Source organism: Xenopus laevis, chromosome 1S (assembly GCF_017654675.1).
Source record: "Xenopus laevis strain J_2021 chromosome 1S, Xenopus_laevis_v10.1, whole genome shotgun sequence".
Lineage (NCBI taxonomy): Eukaryota > Metazoa > Chordata > Amphibia > Anura > Pipidae > Xenopus > Xenopus laevis.
The window spans coordinates 164,490,702-164,506,925 of record NC_054372.1 but is presented as its reverse complement, the minus strand read 5'-3'; the positions used below and the strand labels follow the sequence as shown (position 1 = coordinate 164,506,925).

At 39.7% G+C, this 16,224-nt stretch overlaps 1 protein-coding gene across 1 annotated transcript in view; it reads left to right on the top strand.

Moving 5' to 3' along the window:
* Nucleotides 1-1,981: 1,981 nt before the first annotated feature.
* The window catches only part of rgmb.S (repulsive guidance molecule BMP co-receptor b S homeolog), a 77,259-nt gene continuing 63,016 nt past the window's right edge, over nt 1,982-16,224 (top strand). Inside the window, exon 1 of the mRNA XM_041580456.1 lies at nt 1,982-2,200. The gene's annotated coding sequence lies outside the window, so the exon portion shown is untranslated. The remainder of the gene's footprint in view (nt 2,201-16,224) is intronic.

The following is a 16,224-nucleotide window of genomic DNA, read 5'->3' as shown; positions in this document are numbered from 1 at the left end:
TTCTAGAGTCATTCGTGGATTCGTGCTTAGCACAGTTGCATCTGATACATTTAAATGCTGTAGTCAGAATTGTGAATTGAGATTGAAGAGCTCACATGATTTATCGGAAAAAGGCTAACATTTAATTTTTGAAAAATTACACAAATTTCACGTTTTGTGAATATATGTACTACATTACGAACAGACATGAAAATTGACTTTTCCTTTGAGAATTCTATTTATTTAGCTGAAACTGTAAAAAAACACATTTCATTAGATGGTAACCTGTGACTTTTGACAGAATGTTAGAAAAGAGACAAAAACCAGGAAGAAAATAACATTTCTAGGTGGGAAACTGGAGCTGTCTAATTCCAAAAAAAGCCCCAAGACTAACCTGCAGAGAAGCAAAACATCCAGCTTAGATGTTTGTAGCTTGGAGAAGAAAATAACCATAAAGAAATGGTTGAGTAGGGTAAAAACGACTTTGTTAAGGAAAGGAAGATAAATGGTGAGAAGTACTCTATAGGTAGTAACGAGACGGATTCAGTTCAGTGAGAAAAAGGTTTATCATGCGAAAAGTCATGAACAAGATTCAATTTGAGATGCAATTCCATCCAGAAAAACTTAGGGGCAGATTTATCAAGGGTCGAAGTGAATTCGAGGGAATTTTCGAAGTAAAAAAAATTCAAAGTAATTTTTTGCATACTTCGACCATCGAATAGGATACTATAGGGCATGTTTACTAACATTGGAGATAAATATCTGGAGAGATTTATGGAGATGTTGCCCATAGCAACCAATCAGATCTTTGCTTTTGTTTTCTAACTGATAGGTGGCTGTTTAAATCTGATTGCCGATTGGTTGCCATGGGCAACATCTCCAGAAATCTCTCCAGATATTTATCTCCAATGTTAGTAAACATGCCCCAAAGACTTTGAATTTACTTTGAATTCGATTCAAAGTAAAATAGTTCAAATATTCGAATATTTGATAATCGAAGTACTGTCTCTATAAAAAAACGTCAATAGTTCGCCAAATTAAACCTGCCGAAGTACTATATTAGCCTATGAGGACATTCTAATGCATTTTTCTAAGTAAAAATCGTTAGATCGTACGATAAAATCATTCGAATCGTTCGATTTGAAGAATTTAATCATTCGATCGTTCGATTTTACTTCGATCGTTCAATGGCCAAATTCGGTGAAAAATCCTTTGACTTCGTTATTCGAAGTATTTTAATTCGATGGTCGAATTTCGAAGTATTTTTTACTTCAAAATTCGACCCATGATAAATCTGCCCCATATTGTTTATCACATGGACAGTCTATTAAGGTCCATGGGAAAAAAATAGAATTTTTGGTTAATTTCTGGTTAAACTCAGGTATCAGTTAATTTATGGCTATTTCCATTTAAGTGATTGGGAATTGATATGGAGAGAGTAATATAGGCAAATAAAAAACTGTGTGTTTCGTGCCCCTAAGGACTATGGCACACATAGTATTTTGCCTGCTGCTGCCATCTGGCATAAAAACACACTCCTCTACACCTGTCATCACCTCTAATACCCTTGAATGGAAAATTCCCCATGTGACACACACAGTTTGGTGACAGTGCCAAAACACTCACAAGCATTTTGGCACCAAAGCCACAATTCTGTGTTTGTTCAATATGGTCTTTTTTCATGCAAATACATAAAAAAGATATTGTCGGTGTATAGAATACACGACAAAACAAACTCCTATATGTAATAAAAGTCACTAAGTTTGCCCAGGAGCAGTAATCCATAACAGCCAATAAGATGTTTGATTTTAAAAAGGTGAGCAGTAAATCCTAACTGCTGATTGGTTGCTTTGGGTTACTGCTCCTGTGCAAAAGTATTGCCTTTTATTACATTACCTTCAGTTTCAGCCTTCTGTGTTGTAGTCATTCTTTGAGAGATAGAGAAGGACAAAGGGTACAAATCTGCATAGTTTCAGCTGAAGCTACTCATTTAGTCTAAATAGGGGAGGGACCTTAGGCAAGAGCCAGGAGGGTTAGAATTAGACCCGGACTGGTCAATGTAGGGTTAGGTAGGCTGGGGAAGTAGAGCCGCCGAATGGGAGCCGAAGCTTAAAAGCCAAATGGGAGCAGAAGCCAAAAGGGAGCCAAAGCCGAATGGGTGTTGAAACCACTAAGGAGAAAGAAGAAGCTGTTGTCTCCTTAAAGGAAGAAGACTTTAAAGGTACGTTTCAGCTGAACACTAACACTTTTTTTTTTTTTTAAATCCCTGGCCACAGTGTTTTTTTAACTTTTATATGGGAAAAGCCCTGACCACCAATGTTTTTTTTAACTTGGGGGGGCTGGCCACCACATTTTTTAACCTTAATTGGGGCCCTGACCCCCAATGTTTGGGTTCTTTTTTAGTGTTTGTTTTATTGGGGGACCCTCAACCTCAATGTTTTTATTGCACTTGTTGGGGGGGGGGGCTGGCCACCAATGTCGCATATTTATTCTGTATGTGGGCTGCTTTGATTTTCTTTGCCAGGGTTGCTTTTTCTCCCAATACGGCCTTGGTAAGAATTTACCATCTTTTTTTCAGTCCTTCTTTTCCTCAAGAGTTGGTCAATCTGGACTGACTATTGGATTAGTTCTTTCTAGGAAGCTGGGCTGCCAACTCTTGCCAGCTCATTTTGGAATTAATGACAAGGCAATGCTAGTGTGTGAGCTGCTTGGTTCTAGTCGGTGTCTGCAGAAAATTTATAAAACTGTACTATATAGTCAACTACAGGTTGAGTACCTTGGTGGAGGTTTCTCAGTGCTGCCTCAGCTGAAGGGACACAATGAGTTGTCACAGATGACCACAATGACTTAGACAAACGATTTTGCTGTTTGCCACGTTGATGTGCCTTGGAATGCAGATGTCTCTTGCTTTCCAAATGATGCTAGTTCTTAGATTGCATCAAGACTGAAGCAGCTGGGTAACTTACAACCAACTCAGGCAGAGGTCTTACACCTTTTTATAAACTGAAAACATTTTCCTTTCTTTCTCTAGCTTTGAACACAGTAGAACCAGGGAATGGTAATCATCTGTTGATTCATTTTGTCTCTGCAGAAGTTCAGGCTTCCAATACTTCTTTCTACTTTGTGCTTAGGTTAGCCACCAGATTTTAATGACTCTCTTCTCTACTGCAACAAATAGACAATCTCTTAGGAAAGTGATATCTGCACTAAATGTATGTTTAGAGCTGCCATATTTCTTTAATAAAAAAAACTCATATGGTCAAACTATGATTAATGAAAAACACAATCAAGCTGGAAGGCTCTGCACACTATTAATAATTAGAGGAAATACATGAAACATGACCATTGCTTATAAATAGGATATTGTTTCCATTGAATCCTGGCTTGTTGGTTCTTCCCAGAGGGCTGCTTTAAGAAGAATTAGTTTCAAATATTTATGTGCACTGCACGCCTGTAATTACAAGAAGAGGTGCTGATTAGAATTTGTAGCCATATCTAATTATTAACATGAAATACTTAGTGTTCTTATAATTGCTTTCTCTGCTGTTTGTTTTTCCTTTATTAAATATGTATTTGTTTGCAATTTATTTGGAATGACTTAGTGGTCCATGAGAATAGAACAAATCTATTTGTGCTTAAATTGTTAGTCTTGTTACCGAGAGACTGTCTGCCATAATAAAAATATCATGTTAAAGGTTTAACATTTAACAGAGGTTCGCAGACTATTAGATTAAGGTTACTGGGCATCCCCTTTTAAATGGGACTGTGGTAAAAAGACATTACGTAGTTTCTTTAAATGTTTATAGCCTTGCACTGTACCTTTCCTAAGCGTGACTAGAATTGGGACACATCCCACTGACCTTCCAAATCTTAAAGGGATACTGTCATGGGAAAAAAAAATTTTCAAAATGAATCAGTTAATAGTGCTGCTCCAGCAGAATTCTGCACTGAAATCCATTTCTCAAAATAGCAAACAGATTTCTTTTATATTAAATTTTGAAATCTGACATGGGGCTAGACATATTGTCAATTTCCCAGCTGCCCCAAGTCATGTGACTTGTGCTCTGATAAACTTCAATCACTCTTTACTGCTGTACTGCAAGTTAGAGTGATATTACTCCCTCCATTTTTCCCCCTAGCAGCCAAACAAAAGAACAATGGGAAGGTAACCAGATCACAGCTCCCTAACACAAGATAACAGCTGCCTGGTAGATCTAAGAACAACACTCAATAGTAAAAATCCATGTCCCACTGAGACACATTCAGTTACATTGAGAAGGAAAAACAGCAGCCTGCCAGAAAGCATTTCTCTCCCAAAGTGCAGGCACAGTTCACATGACCAGGGGCAGCTGGGAAATTGACAAAATGTCTAGCCCCATGTCAGATTTCAAAATTGAATATAAAAAAATCTGTTTGCTCTTTTGAGAAATGGATTTCAGTGCAGAATTCTGCTGGAGTAGCACTATTAACTGATGCGTTTTGAAAAAAACATGTTTTTCGATGACAGGATCCCTTTTACGGTGGCCATAGACGCACAGATAAAATTGTACAAAACTAATTTTCAAACAATATTCAGTGCATGTATGGTGGGAAAAGAGCCGACCAATATTGGCAGAAGACTTGGATATCGTTTGCTCGTCGATCAGGCTGGACGGAAAACTTTGGTCTGGTGCCATTGTTAGTGCTGAATTGTCATATACAGGTAGAATTCTATTGCTTCTATATGTATATCTGATGATTCAGCTTTACATGTGGGTATTGAAACAAACAATCTTTCTTGGAAAGATCTTTTCCAAGAAAGATCGTAATTGTTATGTCTATGGTCACCATTACTTGCAGAATATGGGCTGCAGGTCCAGATTAGGATTCAAATTTGGTTTTGGCATTTCAAGTACATAGAGGCCCAAACAGCCCCTCACCAGTCTAATAAATAGTGACTGTCTATGGCATCTTATAGCAGCCCCTCTGTCATTAGCAAGATTCCACAGATTGCCAGCCTGGGTCTGATGGGCTGCATGAGGCTCTTAGACACAGATGAACATATCCCATCTCAGAATGAACTTGGTAACTGCAATGGTGCAATTTAGCATCAGCTTCCAACAAAGACTTGAATGCATCAATATGAATAGAGGAAACATGTGCCAACATCAAGATGGTTTATTGTATGATGTTAAAACCCAATGTTCTCTGAAACGGTTTGCATTTAAATGTTTAATATATTGCTGCAGCTTAAATAAACTATACCAAGCTCACATCCCTCCCCTAGAACTGTTGTCAACCTCTCAATTTATAGCAGCCTTGCAACGTCACCACCTACGTGCAGTTCTAGATTTGAGTTGCCAAATTTTCGTGGCTTTAAGGACCAGTAATGTCATAAAGTTGTAACAAGTTTTTGAACTATACAGACCAACGGGGTTAATCCCCAGCTAGTATATGAGAGCATGGGTTGCACTGGACTCCAACACTTAAGGCAGGGCCTTTGCAAAGTGGAAGAAACTAAGGTGTGGTTTAGTGCAACTACAACTCCCACAGGCTACTGGGCTTTAAGAAATGGACGTCAGGAGGTTCTTGCAGTCAAACAGAACAAATAGTTTATTTGTCAGAGACACTATATTAGAGTTAGACGCAGGTGCTTTCCCTAAAGATGTAGTCAATGTAGTTCAGCACCTCCAGGCACAAATACCTCACACGTGGTCTGGATCCTGCCCAGTGGAGTGGTCAGGGAGGAGAACCTAAAGCCTGACACCCGATTCACTGTGTCCCTTCACTGTAGGCACATCTTACAGCCTGGGAAACTACTCCCTGCTATACCTGCTTGATGGAGCACAAAGCTGCTCTTTCTCTCTTTCCTCATTGTCTTACTCTCCTAGAGAGTACTATAGAAATATATCCCTGCCCCCACTAGCCTCATTCATGGGATCCCTGCTCCCCGACTTATCTCTCTAGAGGTTCTGGTCCCTCTAGAGCACATGGCTTTTCTGGGCCTTGTTGCACGCAGGCTCCCTGGAAACATCCAGCTATATCAGCATCCAGGAGCCAAAGAGGAAGATCCACCCCTTCTCTTACTTATACCAAAGTGTGACAGGATGTGGCCACAACACCTCTTGGCCAATAATTGGGATATGTAAAGTACAACTAGCTACATTGGCATCTGCCCAGCAACTAGGGAGATCAGAAAGTGTAGGGATTTAAAGCCATAGGGGCACATTAACCCAATGGGTCAATACAAACGTTCTCATTTCCTGAATCCTGAACACTAAATCGGTACCAGAAAATTCACTTCTTAATTCTAGCACTGAAAGTGGAGCTCATTTATAATCAATGGGCAAATTCGCGTGAGGGCAGTAACCCTTAGAAACCAATCAGTGATTACATTTTTCAGCCACCTGCAGAAAAAACAATAAGTGCAAATCTGCCCAGTGTTTATAAATGACCCCAGTGTGTTTTAAAATGTTTTTGTCAAATCTACAATATTACGTTTTTTGTCTAATTTACTAATGGGGTACGTGGCAAATGCAATTAATTGGCACAGATGACCTAGTTTTTTTACCCTGAGTGCAACATTTTCCCCAGAATTCAATCTATAGCAATTCACCATAACATTTTGCAATATGAAGGCAAAGCATGGTAAATTTCATGCAAGTTGCAGTCACATCTTAATGGGCATCAATTAGCAAGCAGTTATTACTTTCCAAACAAAAAAATACATGCCTTAAAGGGGTTGTTCCCCTTTGAGATAACTTTTAGTATGATGTAGAGAGTGACATTCTTAGAAAATTTGTAATTGGTTTTCATTTTTTATTATTTAAGGTTTTTGAGTTATTTAGCTTTTTATTCAGCAGCTCTTCAATTTGCATTTTAAAGGAGAACTAAATCCCCATTGTGATAAGTCCCCATTGGCCCCCTCCACTGCCCCCCCTCCCTGCCTCCCCCTGCACATTCTTACCCCTGAATTATTTTCCCTCTAGAAATAGCGATCGCAAATGCAGAGTGAGTGCAGCAGAGCTCACAGCGCCATCTTCTTCTCTTCGGTAATCTTCATGTAGTTAGCGGCGTATTGTGGCATGTGCAGTTGGAGCAATCTTCCGGTTCACGACAACTGCACATTCGCCGAAACAGACGGAAATTGCAGAAGGGAAGAAGGAAGATAGAGAGATTACCGAAGATAAGAAGATGGCGCCTGTGAGCTCTGCTGCATTCACTCTGCATTTTCGGTCACTATTTCTAGAGGAGAAAGAATTCAGGGGTGTACAGGGGAGAGGCGGGGAGGGGGGGCAATGGAAACTTATCACAATGGGGGGTTTAGTTCTCCTTTAAGCATTCCGGTAGCTAGGTACCAAATTACCCTAGCAACCATGCACTGATGTGAATAACAAAGTGGAATATGAATAGGAGAGGCCTGAATAGAAAGATCAGGCATAAAAAGTAACAATAACAATACATTTGTAGCCTTACAGAGCATTTGCTTTTTAGAAGGGGTCAGCTATGCCCATTTGAAAGCTGCAAAGAGTCAGAAGAAAAAGGCAAACAACTATAAAACTATAAAAAAAATAGATAATGAAGACCAATTGAAAAGTTGCTTAGAACTGGCCATTCTATAACACGCTAAAAGTTACCATAAAGGTGAACCACCTCTTTATTGATTTGGTAAGCTTTAACACTCTATAGCCATATGGTATAACTACAGCATAACATTTACCTTTTTTGATTAAAGCTATAAAGACGTGCTTCTATCAGATAGGAATCAATATCAGATCAGATATCAGTATCAGATAGGAGTCAAGTATGAAGAAGATCGGCAAGCACTCCGGAGACCTCTTATTGATAAAATTCAGCTTTTATTTCAACACATTAAAACCATTGCAATCTGACGCGTTTCGTATCTAAGCGAATTTTATCAATAGGAGGTCTCCGGAGTGCTTGCCGATCTTCTTCATACTTGACGGGTTCGGGGCGATGCACCCGGACCACTTGAAACTTCGGGTGAGTGTTTTTCTCATCTTTAGCAGCGATTTTATATTGTGGCTTACGCTGAAGTGTTGGACCTGGGGTTTTTACACCCAGGTCACTCTCGTTACAGGGTGAGAAAAGTTTTCTGCAAAACAAAGTTTGCATAAGCGTTTCTTTGAGTTGTTTATGCTTTACACCCAATGAATATGCATTTGTTTAACTAATGTAGGACTGTGCAGCTTAAAATTCTTTTGTTAAAGTGGACCCGTCACCCAGACATAAAAATCTGTATAATAAAAGTCCTTTTCAAATTAAATATGAAATCCAATTTCTTTTATATAATTAAATCGTTCATAGCTGTTGTAAACTCATCTAAAAATATCAGCTGTCAATCAAATATTGCCTGCCCCTCCTCTATGCCTAGGCATAGAGGCAGGGCAAGCACTAACTTTCACTTTCCATTAGGCACTTCCTAGGTGTCACTGCTCTCCCCACATTCCCCCAGTTCTCTTAAGCATTTAATTGTGTAACCAGGACACGGGGATGGACATCAGGTCCCCCATTCTGGTGCACAAACAAGATTCTGAGATGATATAAGGCTTGTCTTAATAACAGTGTTCACAAAATGGCTCCTGCCTGCTTGTTATAATTATGAGTTCCCAGACTGATGGAAACAAGATTCAAATAATTTATATAGTGTAATTAAAGTTCATTTTGCTTGACTAAAGTGATAAAATAGGATTTGAAATATTTTTTTTTGGGTGACGGGTCCCGTTTAATCAGATAGGAGTCAGTATCACTGAAAAAGCAGCACTTTGCAATGTGTCACATGCTCACAATATGTCATTTCTATAGCTGTCATATTGATACAAATTAGCAACAAAAATATTTCTGGGCACCGCTCCACCATGCCTACGACCTGCAGTCCCATTGTTTCCAGGTCCTTATCAGGGATGTCTCCCTCTGAATGTGAGAGAATAAGTAAGAAACCATGAGAAAGAATCATTTGCCGTGAAAGTTCACACAAGTTATACTCATTGGAACAATCTCTGACCAACTGCCTGTGAAGCAACATCAGACACAGTCTGGCACATATCTGTTATTAGTCATACACACCCACTATTTGGCACTGCAGTGGCATGTCACACCAGAGCCCTCCTATGACTTTATATTTACAGTAAGCCTCTCATTATTAAATAGGTCACTGATACACTGAGAGTGTCTGAAAACAAGAGCAGCTGCAGACAAATTATTATCTGCACTAGCATTCACACTGTGTATCTCTTCTAATCCCCTTTACATTGAGATCTAATTAATGATCTTGAATTATTAAAAGCCTTTAAGTTCCATGACCTTGTTGAGATGTAGTGATGTGGGGCAGCCTTCCAACAATGCCTTACTGTAGCACCATATAACAGCTTGACTGGGCTACTGACATACATGAGTAGAGGTAACACTGATGTGTTTCAACTGACAGATTCTTGTGGCATTTACTGAGCTTGAAAAATGTTTGTGCTTGCGCCTTTTTCCCAGGAGTTTCAATGAAAGCGCTTTGTATGAAGGGACTTCGCAGTACAAACGCGGCAGTCATAATGTCATTCATTATTTTCTGACAGTCTGCAGACCCAGACTTAAAAAAATATTTCACTGCTCCAGCACCTGATATAGAAAAGTCTCTAATATATTATGACATTTTTAGAGGACACTTAGAAGATCAGGGCCTGTCTGTTTATAGAACGCACTGCAATGTGCAATGATGACCTATTTTTACATGGGTTAAAAATTTTATTCGGTCTGATATAAAGAGAAAAACAGATTTAAGCAAAAAATATAGAGAGAGCAGTTGACCCACAGCTTAGAATTATTATTGCAAGAAAAACAAGGGTATATCAAGTATTCGAGTGAAGAAATAGAGGAAAAAAAAAATTTGAATTTCGAATGTTTTTTTTTGGCTACTTCGACCATCGAATGGGCTACTTCGACTTCCGTACGACTTCCATAGTCGAAGTACTGTCTCTTTAAAAAAAAACTTTGACCCCCTAGTTCGCCACCTAAAACCTACCGAAGTCAATGTTAGCCTATGGGGAAGGTCCCCATAGGCTTTGCTAGGCTTTGGTCGAAGAAATATTGTTCGATCGATGGATTAAAATCCTTCTAATCGAACGATTCAAAGGATTTAATGGTTCGATCGAACAAATTGCGGTAAATCCTTCGACTTCGATATTCGAAGTCGAAGGATTTCAATTCGGCAGTCGAATATCGAGGATAATTAACCCTCGATATTCATCCTTAAGTAAATTTGCCCCCAAATGTATGCTGTGTCCCAGTGGGGAGAGAGGTATCAGAGGCTGAAGACAGACACCCAAAGCCCTAGATTGTAAGGGGTTATCTAATAAAAGGCACCCATAGCAACCAATCAGCAGGTACCATTTACTGGTCACCTGTTTAAAAGGAAACATTATTGGTTGCTAAGAGTTACTGCACCAGGGCAAGCTTAGTGCCTTTTATTACATGTGAGAAGGAACGGGGTTGTGTGCATCTAGCATGGGCAAATATGTGGCCATAACACATTCACTTATGATCATCAAAGGTGAGTATGTTAGAATGCACATGCTCCCAAACATAATATCAACAGTCATTAATACCTAACATAACAAAGCAACGTGATCTCTACAGCAAACATCATTTTTTTCTGTTTTACTGGCCTAGTACTGGTTAGTACTTATTTTTACTTCCCTTGTATTTTAAAGTAGATGGGCCCTTAAGTTCAACAAATATTTAAACTACAGTATAGGGATTTTTCTTCATAGCAATTAGGGCCACTATGATCATTTTATGAGATTGACAAAGTCTCAGAGGTTGGATATTACTTGGGATGGTCAATGAATTACCTCTTCACACTAGTCTCCCTTGACTTCTATATAATGGAAAGAAATTAAAAGCACACACATCCTGCATTTGTTTGGAGCTTAGGGTTCCTCTAGAGTCCAATGCATTTTAACTTTGATGGCATTAACATAGTAACATAGTTGAAAAAAGACACAAGTCCATCAAGTTCAAACTTTTATGGCTATATTATAACCTGCCTAACTGCTAGTTGATCCAGTGGATGGAAAAACCCCATCTGAAGCCTCTCCAATTTGCCTCAGAGGGGGAAAAAATCTCTCCTGACTCCAAAATGGCAATCGGACTAGTCCCTGGATCAACTTGTACTATGAGCTATCCTCCATAACCCTGTATTCCCTCACTTGCTAAAAAGCTATCCAACCCCTTCTTAAAGCTATCTAATGTATCAGCCTGTACAACTGATTCAGGGAGAGAATTCCACATCTTCACAGCTCTCACTGTAAAAAACCCCTTCTGAATATTTAGGCGGAACCTCTTTTCTTCTAATCGGAATGGGTGACCTTGTGTCAGCTGGAAAAACCTACTGGTAAATAAAGCATTAGAGCAATGATTATATGATCCCCTTATATATTTATACATAGTTATCATATCACCCCTTAAGTGCCTCTTCTCCAGCGTGAACATCCCCAATTTGGCCAGTCTTTCCTCATAGCTAAGATTTTCCATACCTTTTACCTGCTTAGTTGCCCTTCTCTGTACCCTCTCTAATACAATAATGTCCTGTTTGAGCACTGGCACTATGCCCCTTTTAATACAGCGCAAGACGTTGTCTGCCCTTGGAGCTGCTGACTGCCATTGCTTGCTACAGCCAAGTGTACCCCATGAACCTTCAAAATAGGTTAGGGACCTCTGCCATTGACTTATAATCAACCTTGGCAAGTCTGAGACAGCAGATTTTCAGATTCCTGCTTTTTGCTGCATCGGGCTTTAATAAATCTAGAAACATTCGAGATTTGCCCCAAAAAGCCTAACTAGGGTTTAGTAAATGTTAAGGTTGCTAAGCAAATATTTTCCCATACTTTTATCTGGTTAGAAATCTGCTCAGGAGGTTAATTCTATATCTTGAAGTAAGCATCTGAGATGTATATCCTACACCAGCTGAATCCATTCTGGCCTCCGTCACTGTTGAGGGTGCAACAGGCATATTGCAAGTCTAAATCAGTTCAGGTAAAAAGTACCTTTCTGCTATAGCATTTCAGTGTCTGCTGATGATTTATTGTTGTCTTCTTGCAGTGTAATTGATCTTGAGTTAATGATATCACATTTAAAAAGGGTTAAAATTATTTCAAATTCTAAGGCAGCACCTTTCAAGAGACTGAAATGTTGGTTCTAAATTACAAGTGAAAGAAGAGAAGCTATCATCATGAAAGTATAAAACTGCAGATGTGGCAGAGATCACTGCATGGCAAACAGACAGTTAAATGAATACAAGTTCTTTAAAGCCCTAACCACAAAAATAACAAATCTCCGTGACCTTGTCCCTTAGTCATAGTGTGAAGTTGCAGTTCTGGTATGACCTATCCACAGCTGCATTCAAATTCTCTTCTAAAGAATGAACAAAGATATTATTTGTAAAGCAAAAGTCCAATACTAAATGGATGTAATTTTTCAAGAATATTTTCCCTCTTTATTTATACAAAGAACTTTTATCATTATTTTTTCATTTTCATATTTATTTGTATAATGCTTTTCAAAATAATGTAAGCATAACCAAATCTGATATTCCAAACAGATAAATATGAGCATTATTACAGCAAAGATCATTAATTATTAGGATGTAAAAAAAAAAATCTGTGAAGGTCGTCAGTTATGGGGTAGTTATTAAATGTGCACAGCGTGGCTCATTTGCAACCATGTGGTTACCTTTTCAGTCAATTTAATTGCTCAGTTAAATGCTTTTTCTTATAGCGCCAAACAACGGGGTGCTTGTGGCTGCATTATGATCGTATTGCTGATCCAAGAAGGGCAACAACCACTGCATTTTGAGATATGCTGAAAAGGTACTGCCATCAACCTGCCTACAGCTGAATTCTGTTTAATACAAACATTTTGAATGTGACTTATAAGCCTTTTTGATAATACAGTAAACAATGCCACATTAGCATACAAGTACTGGTGAATAAGGAACTATATAGCACTAAGTGCCAAATACAGAACTTTATTTTCCTTATGTGCTGTCCTTGTTCTAGTTTGTGTCCAGCAGGGACACCCTGTTTGATTGGAACACATAAGATGGAGACATTACACAATTAAGTACCTGGTTTGTCAGTTGTCTCCCACCAATTCCATAAAAGCTGCCCAGGTTGGACTGGTTGCCATCAGACAGGCACCCTATTTATGCTGGAGAGTAATTGTGACCTAAAACCCAGGTAACTGAGTTAACCAAAATGCTGACCAATGACCACTAATTCCACCACAAAACCAAATACTGACAGACATTACATGCTCAATGATAATGTGCAGGCCTTGCAGGGAAACCTCATTTAATATTATTGAGATGCACATGCAGAAAGGCCCCCATACACGGGCCAATAAAAGCTGCCAACAGACCGAGTCGGCAGCTTATTGGCCCATGTGTGGGGCCACCTGACGGGCTTCCCCAATCGATATCTGGCCGAAAGCCGGCCATATCTCGATCAGGCAGGTTAAAAAATCCCGCCGGTTTGCGGGCGCATCTGTGGGTTGATGCAATCCAACCACCCGTATCGGATGCATTTGGATCCAATCGATGGGCCCTAGGACCCGCGATCGGATCATCCCAATATCGCCCACCTCAATGTGGGCATATCGGGGATAGATCCGCTCATTTTGCGACATCGCCAAACGAGCATATCTCTACATCTATGGCCACCTTCAGTCTATATCAGTGCTGTCCAATTTATATGGTACAGAGGGCCGGAATTTTTCTAATCTACATGGTGGAGGGCGGATAATGGAAGCCAGTGTTAGCCACTCCCATGTTACAGCAAGACCATGCCCACATTAATAGCACACCAAAAAAACAGATGGTTAGTGCTCACTGCAGGGATCAGGGCCGGAACTAGGGGTAGGCAGAGTAGGTGGCTGTCTAGGACGCCATCATTGAAGGGCGCAATTTTAATGGGGTTTTTTTTTTTTCATTTTTTCAAGCGTTTATTTAATAATTTGTTTCCATAATCATGGTCACTCAGTAGGGTGGAATCTCCCTCCTTCACCTTCTCCCTCTTGCCAGCAAGTTATAGTAATAATGGGTGACAGAGACAGGCAGAGAGCTGGCGGCCTGCTTGGTGTGGCTTGCGCTTGCCGCTCTCAGCCTTGCACAGTTGCACTGAACTCAAGACTTTCTTTCTATTACTGTTAATTGTGAAGCTTCCTGCTGGCACAGCCAGGTACAGATTTGGGCCGGGCCATATGTTTGCTGCTGGGCTGGGCGCTGGCACAGTGACATAAATACTTGGGGGCAATATGATGTGATCAGATTTATTTTTGGCTGCTGCTGACACAGGTAAAGATTGGGGGCAATATGATGGCTGCAGGAGGGCTGTTTTGTGGATGGCTGCTGAGTACAGGTATGGAGGGGGCGTATAATGGATGGCTACTGGCACAGGGGGCAGTAATATAAATGAAAAAGTGTTGTACATTTTCTTGCTCTCTTTATTTAAAAACCATCATGGTAAGGAGGGAAATGGTAATGCAGGACAGGGGGGCACTGATTGAAGCTCTTGCCTAGGGTGCCAAACTACCTTGGCCCGGCACTGACAGGGATGTCACTCATGTGAAAAGTTGTCATATTAAGACATACCCTTAAATACATATGCCTCCTCCTCCACTGTGTCTAATACAGTACCCCAGCATATGATTAAACATCTTAGGGGCCCTAACAATAATTTTCAAATGCTAACAAACCCCCAGAACAAATACCAGGCTTATGTTCCATAGGGATCATAAGTCAGTCAGAGTATGGCAAACACAGGGAGCATAGTGAAGCAGAACAGAGCAGGAGACAGGAAAATCAGGACCAGTCTAATATGTACTACATACAGTGACACAGTCCTGGTGCCCCATTAGCATTTTATATAAGGTGTGAACAGGTGAACAATATGGGCAGTTTCAGTCAGGTGTGAACAGTACAGGGCTTTAGAGTGTGAACAATAGAGGTGTCACAAGTGTGAACTATGTAGGGGGATCACAAGTGTGAACAATAAAGGGGATTAGTCTGAATTTGAGGTTTAAACAATGCAGGGGCCAGTTAATCTCTTAAATGATACCTTTTAAATTTTACATATGGTAAACAGACACAGCAGGCAGACTTTGATGTGGAGGGGCACATAAAGGGGGGGGCGCGGGTCGCGGGCCGCCAGTTGGACAGCCCTGGTCTATATCATGAAGAACTGAAGCTGGTGGTTGTTATTTGAGCTGAGGCTGATGACAACCAGGAAGAATACTCTAAAGAAGGATTTTGCAAGTTTCTGGTAATATTATAATTTAGATGTTTTGCTGCCCACTGAGGCCCAGTGCTAAGCAGCAACCTGATGTATAGGAGTTGAGTGCCTCTTCTCACTTGCCAACTGAAGAATGTAACACAAGAACAGCAGAAACAATCAGGATTCACAATTCTCAGCAGTTTCTATTGCTTCCGCTACGTTTTAATCTCTGATTGATTTCCCATGCTGCCTCAGAAATGAAATATTAAAGACTTGTCTTTGAGCCTTTTTAAAACATTTTTAAGTGTAATTTAATTTACTCAGTATCTAAGCAGTGACACAGAAAGTCCAAACATTCTCTGGACATCTGATGTGCAAGAACATGTGCAAGTACACAGCAGCCTTATAAATCCAAATAGCCACAGGGAAAATGCTTCTATGACATTAATGTTCTTATAATTAACATAATTACGCCTTTGCAATCCAGGCTCATTGTGCAGTAATTCAACATTGTTCATTTTCTGTCATTTTACTCGCAGAACCACGAGGCAATGCAATTTATTAATTACATAAAACCAGCATAAATAGTGTCAGGCTTCATAGAGCTGCCAGCTAATACAGATATATTGAAATACAGAGATGGAACCACTTACTTGAATTCAATGTATTTAGATCTAACTGTATTAGATTGAATTGTTTGTGATTCTTTTTCTTTGGTTATAATTCAAATGAGCTTGAACTCTCCATTTCATAAAAAGCTTCTAATATTTCAACTTTAATTATTATGCTGACTCTGGAAGCTTCTTGTTATGAGATGTTGTTGACACAAGAATTAAAGATGTGAATAAAGCAGAAAGGTTTTAATATACAGCCAGTTAGATGCCAATTAACGGTGGTTATTGGACTGAAAGGCTATTTTGAAGGCATGGGATTTGAATAGCAAGTGTGATTCCTGGATCTGCGGGGATTAATGGTACTTGCTGTC